Source organism: Arvicanthis niloticus, chromosome 14, assembly GCF_011762505.2.
Source record: "Arvicanthis niloticus isolate mArvNil1 chromosome 14, mArvNil1.pat.X, whole genome shotgun sequence".
Taxonomy (NCBI): domain Eukaryota; kingdom Metazoa; phylum Chordata; class Mammalia; order Rodentia; family Muridae; genus Arvicanthis; species Arvicanthis niloticus.
This window is the reverse complement of record NC_047671.1, coordinates 38,888,912-38,901,340: the sequence shown is the minus strand read 5'-3', so window position 1 is coordinate 38,901,340 and position 12,429 is coordinate 38,888,912.

Genomic DNA, 12,429 nt, shown 5'->3' with positions numbered 1-12,429 from the left:
GTCTGCTAGTGATAAATTCTTCCACCACTTCTTATTTCTGAAGGAAGTTTTATTTCATCTGCTTTTGTTACTGTTGTTGCTGGGTTTTTTTTTTCCCAAAATATGTTTTCAGGGGATGTCACACTCTAGATTGGACATGGTTTTGTTCTTTTTAGCAGTATAAAAAACCTCCACGTTTTACAGTTGCCATTGTTGATGAGAAAAGTCTGATCTCTCTCTTATATGTTTTTCCCTGTGTTTTAAAGATGTTTTCTCATTACCAACTATAAACAATTTCCCTCAGGTTTTTCATAGTACTGTTTTGTTTGTACGTGTGTGAGAAAGTGAATGTGTGTCATTTTCATCAAATCTGAAAAAAACCTAGTCTATTTTTTTTCAAAAATCACTTGTATATAAATGAAACTTTGGTTTGGAGCAACTTTTGGTCCACAGAGGCTTGCCCCTACTCCCGTAGAAAAATCAGCCTGCTCTGCTATGTGTAATACTTAAAACAGTTCCATACCGGAGCACACTGAACCCAGGGCATAGCCTGTATGGAACCTAGTCTGAGGAACTACCCAAAACTATGCTTCCCTAAAAAAATTGAAGACCTTATTCACACAAGCCCCATGTCCTCTAGGCCCACTGAGCAGGCCCTTCTGTGGAACTCACGTTTAGGCAGCTGCTTCAGGGCACCTCATTTATGTCAAGCTAGCTGCAACTCTAGTCCCTGATGAGAGGCACCTGTCACACACTGTTTCTCCCCAGTTAGTGCACAAAAGCACTGGATATTGCCTTCCAGGATCATATGCATGCAGTGCCTCTACTCAGGACAAAAAAGCCGTCTAACCAGTTGTTGTTAGGTCTGATATTGTTGCATCATACACAAACTTGAGGACTTATAGTCACCTATCCAAATAACACATGCTAATTGTCCAAAATTCAAACATGTATGCATCTTCAGAGTATTAAGAATTGTTCACATGTTAGAGGCTTCTAGTCTTATATAGATTACACATGGTTTAACAGTATGTGTGTGTATACCCAGACCACTATATCTTTTTTTTAACTTTGCTTTGTAACACTTAAAACAACTGCATATTGGAATATTCATGATTGATCATCAAAACATATGTAATGACTTCTCATTCAGTACCAGCTTTTTAAAAGTTTTAAGCCTCCCTGTACAAAACCTCTTTGTGAGCTTCCAGATATTTATTGATATAATGTATATTATTATTACTATTACTAAAAAAAGTGGGAAACTTCTGTTTTAAAAAAACAGTTTGATCATGAGTTATGGACACATTTTCTTGCTAGCTGTACCTACTAAATTGTCCATTAGTGTTTATACATAACTTATAACATTCATTCTAGACTTCAATATTATATTATTTTTAGAGTTTTATCACTCAGGGTGGATAAAATGTGATTCATTACTATGTGGATTTTTTAACTATTAAATTAAAAGATACACTTTAAATACTGGTTATTTAACCTTGTGATTCATTAGTTTCCTGGTTTTCCTTCCTTCTTTGAATATTAATGTTTTATACATCTATAACTCATTTATATTTTCAATACTAAAACAAGTGTCCATGTTATAAATATGCCCAAGTTCCTTAACTACTAAAACTCTGATTTATTCATTTTGAAATACCATTGATACTTCAGAAACCTAATTTTACTGGGAGAGCCACCCATGTCCTAATATTAAACACTTGCATTTTATATAACTTCATGTGTGCTACTAGGCTTCTGTGAGCCTCAAACTCATCTGGAATTTATAAAATAACACCTTACTGCCTGAATTGATATGTGAAACTGAATACAATTTAATGACAGACCCTTTCACAAAGCATTGCATACAGTAGGAGCACAATATATATTAGTTACTCCCCCCAGACCACCTACTCTGTAGTTATGCATTTTTAACTTCACGAGTATTTCTGGTTAACATCTCTGCACTGACTATAGTAAGTTTTCAGTGGAGATATTTTAAAGATGGCTTTAACTGAATGTAGCAATGCATGGATGTGATGTCAATTGTCTAATAGACTGAAATGAGAGAATTACATTACAAGTTCAAAGCCAACTGAAGCTACAAAGTAATTTTCAGAACAACCTGGCCTACAGAGAACTCAGTTCCACAACAGATGGGTAAATTAAACAAGATGAAATTTTGTCCACTTTCTGCTCTGCTATTGAATTCCCTCTTTATTGTTGATATGTTCTTGGTCAGTCACACTGCATAGAAATTAATGTTTAGATGCTGTCAACTGGTTTTGTGTGTGTACATGTGATGACCAATCTGTATACGTCTAAGAGTTCAAGAAAGCCACATTCTACCTTGCAGCCTTGAGTTAGAGGGTTACAAAGGCCTGCCTTACCAAACATTTCCTTCTTGGTCTGTCAGAAATGTCAAGTTTTCCTCTCACTCTTTCAGGAGCCTGTACAGGTCCTGCACATTTTAACTAGGCTGATACTGACTTTTGACTCAGAAGGGTAACATTACCAAAGGTTAGTCTATCAAGTTATACTACGAGTTTTATTACCGTTTAAAAAAATTCACAGTCTGAAGGGAGTGGGTCTTAAGACAGGCAAGATTTGATTGCCAGCCAAAAAGCTAAAATACATGGCATAATATTAAAATATTGGGGGAAGATATGCAGTCGAGGACAGGGGTAAAATTTTTGTCTTAACAACAATGGAAAACCTTGAACACAAACACGAAGTATCTATTTTGGTGTTTTCATCCATGACAAATGTCAAGTCCAAGTATTGTATACCTGAGGCAGTTGCTGCTGCATAGACACAGTGAAGCTGCTCTGTCTAGGATAGGACAGGATCTGGATTATCTCTGGGAGAGACATGACCTGGATTATCCTTTCAATGGGTTTCTACTATGCTCATATTGTTGTATAAAAACAAACAAGTCATTTTTCAAAAGTCATAGAACCAGCCAATTCTCAAATGGTTTCAGAATATATGTGCAAATACATAAGAAGAATAGATTCTCATCATAAGTCCAGAGAGGAAAAGCATAGGCAAAATATAGTACAACACCAGATCTATTACTGTGCAAAGACTAGTAAAAACTTATTTTTATACTAAGTTCAGAGCAACTCACTCTCATATGTGATTATCAAATATTTAGAGAACCCTGAATAAGTAAGTATTCAGCACAGGAGTGCTCTCTTTCACTGGAGAATAGACAATAAAGAGAGATGGCACAGACTCACATTATACCTTCAACCACAATACCCTGACATGGCTAATCTATTTGTCCCACCTGTAACGGCAGCCAGTTATACAATAAGAAATGTCTTCATCACCAAGGACTTTGAGCTTTTCATAATCTCTTTTTACCAACCTGTTCAACATATTCCAACTAACTGTTCAACTGCCAACTGTACATACACAATTATCAGTCTGATACACTTAACTGTTACTGTATTTAATTTGGAAAAGAATTTGCACAACTTACAGTTATTTTCCTGTGTACATAAACTCTAATAATTCACTTATTCTATATCTTCTTATGATTCAAATTAATAAAATAGAAACAGATTAGGAGCCAAAGAAAAGCGATGAAAGTTCAGTAAGACATCTCAGGATTTGTTAATAAATAAATAATTACGGTGTACAGTTTAACACTAAACATTTTGAAATTCTTGCTGGAATCAATATATGGAACTAATGTTTATAGCATAGCCACCAAGAAAGCAAAGGTAGAGAATTACCTAACAAGATATACTGACTTCCCTCAGCACCTGGTTGGTCCTGACTAGTTCTGTGCCTCCATTTCTAGGTAAACTAGGATAACTGTAGCTCTACCCTCCTGTGATCTCTATGAGGTTGATGAAATATATGTTTAGGATAATAGACATGTGTTAGACCTGCCAGAGAGAAAGCTCTGCAATACAACACATACCTGCCACATACAAGGTCTTGAAATAAATGCCCAGTATCACAAAAGGTATAACATAATGCACAGAAAATAAGTGTGTTTGACTCCTGCTAAGATCTGTATTAACATTAGCTGTCATAATCAACAGCATCAGTATTTACTGAGTTCTCACAAAGCATGTCTCAGATAGAAGGACAAAAGCCTCAAAGGTCACGGCGTCTGTCTCCAAGGACACTCAGTCTCACTGGAATAGAAACCCCTCCGAGAAAACAATGAAGGCACACAGGCGCTTTAGCTTGTAATTCTGATTGCCTGTTCTATGAAAGCTTGGAAATGCTAAAACTCAGTTTGCTGCAATAGAATTCTTAGAAGGGCAGGCATACAATACAAGCCTTGAGGAATAAGTGGGATTTCAGAAATTGCTGTAGGGTTACCCTTGGACATGTGGTCCACAGATGTGTTTTGTTTGGCTTATATGTTATATTTTCAACATTTTAATTAGTTACAACATTTAAAATTAAATCACCATCCCTCCAGCTTTGGCCATTTAATTACCTGCCTGGTTCCTGTCACGAGTTGAGTTTGTAACTCCTAATGTATGGACTGATAGTCCATTCTCATTGTCACTGGTAACTATGAGCTTTGGTAAATATATTAGAATGATTTATTTTCCACTTTCAGTTTTCCCTAGTTCTGCCTTGCTGCATGCTAACAAGAGGTCATAAAAATATGTTCCACAGTAGTCCTTTGCAGAAACTGATGCCTAACCAACTCAATTTGGACTGGATTCAAGAAAAGTTATTTTTAAAAAGTGTTATTTCGTCTATTTCCCTGTCTCTATTGTTACAATTTTATTGCAGTGTTAGAATTTAATGAAGTATATTTTATAGGCAGAGAAAGAATACTATGGTGGAATGCATTGGGGAAAGTTAGCACAAATAATTACCAAACCTGGCAACAAAACAAACCTTTCCAAAGAGATTAACTCTGTATTCAGCCACTGTTAAAGCTGAAAGACTGCCAGTATGCGTGTGGAAAATGATAAGACAAATACCAAAGCTTTTATTTGGGGGTGGGGGTGGGGGTGTCTAGCAGCTATTGTCATTATGTCCCAGTCATTCCTTCTTGAGAGTGGGCTTCCAAGCCCTAAGTATTTGAGGACCACAACACACAACCCTGGTCAGAAGAGGTGATCAGAAATTACTAAGTCACATCCTTAGCCTGGAGGACACCACATACCAATCTGGGCCATGTGGTAGCTACAGTGGAGTATAGACATGGCCCTGGGAAGCTGACTTTGCCTTGAAAAGGGGTAAGGTAACACCTGATTCCATAGGAAGGCAAGAATGGCTCTTTTGAAATTTTTAAATATCTGGCAAGGAAGAGACTACATTAGGTGAGGACCACCTGATCTAGCTAATAGTAACTAACCAGGTAGGGGGTGTTTCTAAGCAGGTGGGAGGCACACTGACCAGAGCAGGAAAATCAGATGTAGACCCTGTGAGACTCCCTCAGCATTGGCAGGGAATGGAACTTCCGGGCTTACAATACAGAGATATGTCAACCTACTTAGCCTGATATTTAAAATCAAATGTGTAATAGAATAATTATCTCATTGTTTTCATATCCTAAACATATTTCAACCAAGCGATGATCATTTCAAATACATATATCTTAGTTGCCAACGTAAAATGCTGCACTGTGTCCTGTCTACTTTTTAGAATACAGTCACCTCAGACCATGCTTTTCTATGCCACATTTTTGAAAAATAAATCTCCAAAGACCCTGTTTGTTATATCCAGACATACAAGTGCTATGGCCCAAACATCTTTGATGTTTTCTCTGTTCATTATTTTATGATTCTTCATAGCATTTCTTTCCACAGCACCTTGGATTCACACCCTTAAATCACCTTTTCACAACCTACAAACGTGACACACTTATCGTGGCTATCTGGAGTTTGACACACCTAGCCCATGTCTATAAAACCCCAGAAGAAGGGGCAGATGAAAAGGAATACAGAGTCAGGAGAGGCACCTGCTGCCAAGCATGACTACCTGAGTTGATCTCCAGGGACACACATATTGGGAAGAGAAAAACAATTCCCATAAGTTGTCCTCTGACCTCCCGATGTGTGTACCCCTCCCCCCACACAATAAATATATAGATTGTAGTAAACAGCAACAGAAACATAATAAAAGGAATATAGCACCAAGTAAAGTAGATAATAATGCAATTTATAAATCACTTCCCTGGAGTCAAGGATTCATCCTGCATCAATCTGCATACTGGTCCTTTCCCAGTTGGACCAGATGCCCAAGAACTTTTAAAAGTTAATTAAGAACATGGAGTTTTCATGACAAAAGGATACCAAGAAAACAAACATAATATTTTTGAAATGACAAAAAAGATGGGCTTATGGAAATTAAAAAAAAAAATGTGCTAAGTTTTTCACTTGATCTAGGAGAGACTTCTGTCCTGTCTTAGTTATTTCAAACATATGCATTATAGTATAGCATACATTTCTCAAAATGAGTTATTATCCTAAATGCCATCAGTAAGACACTGGCCTCTTTCACATCTTTCACAGTTTCATAGCGTGTTTAAGTTTATACTTTTATTTAAGAATGTTATCAAATTTCTACACTTTAAAAGTCTGTTTCTTGGAAGTGGAACCCATATGAAACTTCTGAATTGTAACAGGCAATAAGAATGCTCTCCTCTCTAAAACAAGGATTCTGGGTTCTGTATAACCGTTGCCTGAGTATGTGTATTGGATGTCATTCTTTATACAATTCTCATTCAGCAACACTGGTCCTTAGGGGGAAATTCTTCAGAACACAGTCTGACGTCTCCACAAAAGTCACAGTTTGTTCACCCATGATCAGGACAACAAGCCTTTCTTGAAATGACTCTCTTGAAAATTCAAAATACAAATTTAGCAATTAGAGAAATGATTTTTGATTTTCCCAGTAGAACACTTAAATAGATTAAAAGGCAGACAAATGTCCTAAATGGAGGATATTTTAAATGATGATGGAAGTTGACCACACATCCACCATTAAGTTTAGTGGATTCTTTTTCAAATCAGAAAACATCTAAAGCCACCTAAAATATCGTCCTTTTGAATTAAAGATTATTGTACAGAATGGGTTTCACGCTTTGCTTGATTATATCTTTTCAAAATTTATTATCATGTCAGCCTCAATAAAAAGAATTTATCAGTTTTTAATCACGGAAGCATTAACATCTCTTTCTTTTGTCACAAAAGCAGGCAAGAGTATTTTATTATTACCTTTATCAATCTTTCTTCTTTAATATTCCCTTATTTACCATCATTTATTTATTACTATTACTAAGCAAATAATTTAGAGTGACCCATCTCATTTACTGACAATATTGAGGAACCTAGGAAATGCAGCCTCATGCTGACCCTAAGATTAAATGACAGAGGCAGTCTTGTTTTATCTTGTCTTGTGTTGAGACAGGGCCTCTCCATATATCCCTGGCTGCCCTTGAACTCACCAAGCTAGCTTTGAACTCACAATGATCCACCTGCCTCTGCTTTCTGAGTACTAGGATTAAAGGTGTACACCAACACGCCAGGCAGCAGAACCATTCTTCATTCATACTATAACAGCTAAAATGGTTTGTCTAAAACAAAGCTTGTGTGAACGTAGCTTTTCCTATTTTCATGCATCCAAATGTTGAGAAAATAACCTTAATCTTCAAGTTTTTATTTAGCATGCTCAGTAGAAATAAAAGAAATCGATGCACTTTATAAATGTGTGTGTTTCCGTGTGTGCTTCTAGTTGGTTTATGTCAATAATTAGAGCAATAATTTAATAATATACCCTAGAAGCAATTGAAATGTGCTACAGTTTTCATTTCTTGTTTTGGTTTGTTTGTTTGTTTGTTTGTTTGTTTTAGACAGGGTTTCTCTGTGTAGCCTTGACTGTCTTGGAACTGGTGCTGCAGAGCAGGCGGGCCTCGAATTCAAAGAGCTGCGTGCCTCTGCCTTCCGAGTGCTGGGATTAAAGGTGTGTGCCACTACCACCAAGCACTGTTTTCACTTTGTATACGCATAAATGAGCAAAATAATTTTCTGAGAATACGAATCGTATTTTAGTATTTCAAGACAGTTTGCCAAAGGGCATTCTTTCAAAATTATAAATAAATATGTTCTTAATGTTTCTTATTATATTAACATTTAAAAGTTATAGATTTAAACAAGTCATAGTAGCTTCTAGATTAAGAGAAACACATAAGAGGATGGTCTTAAAGAGAATAAAGTGGACTCCAAGAGTACTGTATTCCTCTAATACAAATATCAATGGTGTAAAAAATGGCATAAAATTAAATTAGCTATTAAAAGGGTATTGGGAAAAATTTCAGTCAACCATTCTGATGGCATTTTGGACTGCTTTAAGAGAAAGATCCTTTTCAGAATACACATTGCATAAAACACCCAGACAAATTAAATTACTGCAAAATAAATAAGCTAAAAAATAGAATATGAAGAAATCTAAACATAGGATAACATTGCCTTCATAAAGGCCTGTGGAAAGTTAGATTCCTTGAAGATAAAAAAAAAAAAAAAAAAAAAAAAAGCAACAGCACCCACAAGAACAACAGAAACTACTTTTAAAATCAAGAAGTAAAAGGTAGTGTTAACCCCAAGAATCACTAGAAGAAAAGACAGAATTCACCATTGTCCACCCAAGACTAGCCAGCCTGCTATCTCACCCTAAGTCTGGATTTGACAGAGCAGCCCCTGGTAGCTTCTTGATGTCCATTTTATAGCACAGATAAGGTGTTCTCATTGGGTACAGTTGACTGTCATACCTTGTTATAACCAGACCTCCCCAGAGTTCCCAGGATCTAAACCACCAACCAGAGTACACATGGAGGGACCCATGACTCCAGCTGCATATGTATCAGAGGATGGCCTTATCTGACATGAATGGGAGGAGAGGCCCTTGGTCCTTTGAAGGTTCAATGCCCCAGTCTAAGGGAATACCAGGGTGGTGAGGCAGGAGAAGGTGGGTGGGTTGGGGAGCATCCATATACAAGCAGGGGAAAGTAGGATGGAATAGGGGGGTTGCAAAGAGGAAACCTGGAAAGGAGATAACATTTGAAATGTAAATAAATAAAATATCCAATAAAAATAAATAAACATTTAAAAAAGATACAATGAAAGGGAAGGAACAAGATAAGGATATATACATCATGTGAATGGGGTTGTAAGTTTAGTGTAGGTTTAAAAATGTGTTTTATAGTTTACATGAGATCTAAGAAACAGAGACTTTCATTCTCTCCCTACCTATTCAATATAGTACTGGAAGTCCTAGCTAGAGCAATTAGACAACAAAAGGAAGTCAAAGGGATACAATCAGGAAAGAAAGAAGTCAAAATTTCACTATTTGCAGATGATATGATAGTATACTTAAGTGAACCCAAAACTTCCACCAGAGAACTCCTAAACCTGATAAACAACTTCAGCAAAGTAGCTGGATATAAAATCAACTCAAACAAATCAGTAGCCTTCCTCTATTCGAAAGATAAACAGGCTGAGAAAGAAATTAGGGAAATGACACCCTTCACAATAGTCACAAATAATACAAAATACCTTGGTGTGAATCTAACCAAGCAAGTGAAAGATCTGTATGAGGGGACTTTCATTCTGAATTACAAATAAGAAATCTAACTTGCAAGGGCTTAACATAGGCCAAACAGGACTTCTTAACTAACTACCTTTAACTGCAAACAGAAACCTTAACCTGTAACATACAGTCTTCCTGCTTTGGCTTTAAATTAACTTAAAAGGTATGTTGTTCCTGTTGTGGGTCTCACAGTAGCCCTCCTTGTTTATTTTGCAGCTTACATTCTTGCATGAAAATTTTTATTATAGTCACTTGAAAATACTTAACAAAGCATCAGTGTGCTTCCAAAGCTTTGCTGCTTTCTAGATAGCAGGGAGTGTTCCCTGCCATCTTCCACTTTAAGGCAAGATCTCATCCTCTGAGTACCCCTGTTGCTTTGCTCTGAAGATAATTACATAAATTTGCAAACTGGGGCTAAAGCTAGGCAGCATCAAGCCAAAAGATAGCCTTGAGTCTACTTCAGGTGGTGTCAAAAGATAATGTGCCTGAGATTAAAGTGGGATGCTGAAAGGCTGACCTGCCTTCTAAAATTTGTCATTACCATTGCTCTTTACCCCGGCTCTGCATTTTATGGTGTTGTCTGCATTCTATAGCATGTGAGTCATAGAACTAGACTCTGACTGAGCCATTACCCAGGAATAATAATAATCCTTATAAGTATATTCTGGAGATATGAAAAATGTTCAAAGACAATGCTACAAAAGGAGTAATAGCATAATATTCCTATTAAATTTTCTATTTTAAACTTAAATTTTCAATATCTACTATTTATATTTAATATATATGTGTTAAATATTTAAAGAAGATGCAGTTTCCTGTAAACATCTATGGAACAGTGTATTTGAAGAAAAAAGCTTAAAAGTAGGTAAATTTGTCATATGAACTAAAAGCTTCTATAACGGACTTCTTGACTGAATATTCTATACCAAGAATCTGTATCCAAGAAAATAATTTCAATGTAACTTCCAATTAACCAGAAGTATCTATCATGGCATTAATGACAACAGAATAAGATAAGGATGATATAAATATAAAGAAGAATAGCAGCTACATCAAGTCTTCCACTCATGTCGTACAATATAATTCATCACCTAAAATAATAATTTACAAACAATTGAAATGTGGAAATTAAATAATATAATGTGGACTACTAGAAGGTCGGGATATAAAATTACTTTCACGCTAGACTATCAAAGAAAAAACTAAAATATGTACTTTTAAAACGAAGAAAATAGAGCGTTAATGGTAACTATACATGAATCTGAATAATTTAAAATAATTTTTCTGAAATTTCCTGGAAATTGTGGGAAAGGGCAGCCATATTATTTACTTTTCTGCTGCTGTGAGAAAATGCCATGACCAACTTACAGAGAGGAAGGCTTTGGGGACCTAGGGTTCCTTAGGTGTGGAGCCCTTCAGACCAATAAGCAGCAGGCATAAGAATGGGAACAAAGAGCTAAGATTTCACATCTTGACACAGCACAAAGCAGGCAGAGCAAACTGGAAATGGTAACAATGCTTAACCCCTCACAGTCCGTCTCTACTGATCTACTTCCTGGAGCGAGACCATCCCTCCTAGACTTCCCTAAACTGCCAACTGGGAATCAAGCCCTCAGTTGGCCAAGGCTTACCACAGGGAACTTAAAAAATAAGATTCTCCGATCCTCTCAGAGATCTTTTGCCCTGTTACAAAAGTTTTTCATAAATTGAACAAACATATGTCAACAGTCCTATTAGCCTTAAATGTTCTCTCATCGTGCTGTTATGGCCAGTGACAGCTCCCTGTCGGAATATTTAATACTGGTAAGCCACTGGTTATGTAAAAACCATCTCTTCTGCTTAATTACTTCACTGTGCTTCAGTCTAGCTGCATTCCTTACTACCTTATAGCTGCTATATACTGTCTTCTCTGGAGTTTTCAAGGGCCCAATTTATGGTCCTAGCACAGTCTTTCTTGGTCATGTATGTACACATCAATTCTCTCCTGTCTCCTGGTCCAATATACCTTGGCATCAGCCTGCCCTTTGTTCCTGCTTTAGGCTCCCCAGCAAAACAGTGTGGGTTTCCTAGGAGCTGTCGACCTTTCTCTCACTGCCCTAGCAGGAGTGATCTTGGCCCATAGGACATGTAGACAGTTCATGTTCTATTGAGCAGAAGACTGCAGGTTCTGGAAGAAAACTCATCCACAAAGGACTGCTTTACAGCCAGGTTTTCAATTAACATAGGCTTATTTGCATAAACTCAAAAGAGCCTGTGTTGTCTGAGAACTGCAGAATTACTTTTGTATCACCAGCAAATGTTTACCTTCTTTGCTTTACAGAGGGTGTGTCCATCTTCATAATGACCTTGAAAGATGAGCAAGATCTTACAGGCTGGAACTTGCCAACAAAAGTCCACCAAAATTTGACACAGTACAGAATAATCTATCTTCTTCCCACATTTTTTTACAATTCACAGATTAAAATCATATGCATCCTCCTCCTAGATGGTGATGTCTGAAGCACATACAAACTCAGAACAGTAAATCTGGTCAGTCAGCATGGGCTTGCCACCCATAGTTATCATTGGTGGTGAGAACATTTTACATTCTGTCTCCTAGCATTTGACAAGGGACAACATCATATATTCTGTTTCATGACCTATGATGGCCAGGTTTACTTATGATGTGACATATGCACTTAGACAGCTTCTTTGCAGAAAACCATAGTGTCCTTCATTTATGCACCTGACACAAGTCACTCAGGGCTTGGCTAAACCAACCAACTTTATGTTTTGTTCTATCTTTCATATTTCTGTTTTTGCTGTGCCAACTAGCTTCTTCCTCTTGAGTAGCTGAAAGTAGAAGGAACATCAACAAATTTTACTGAAATAATACAG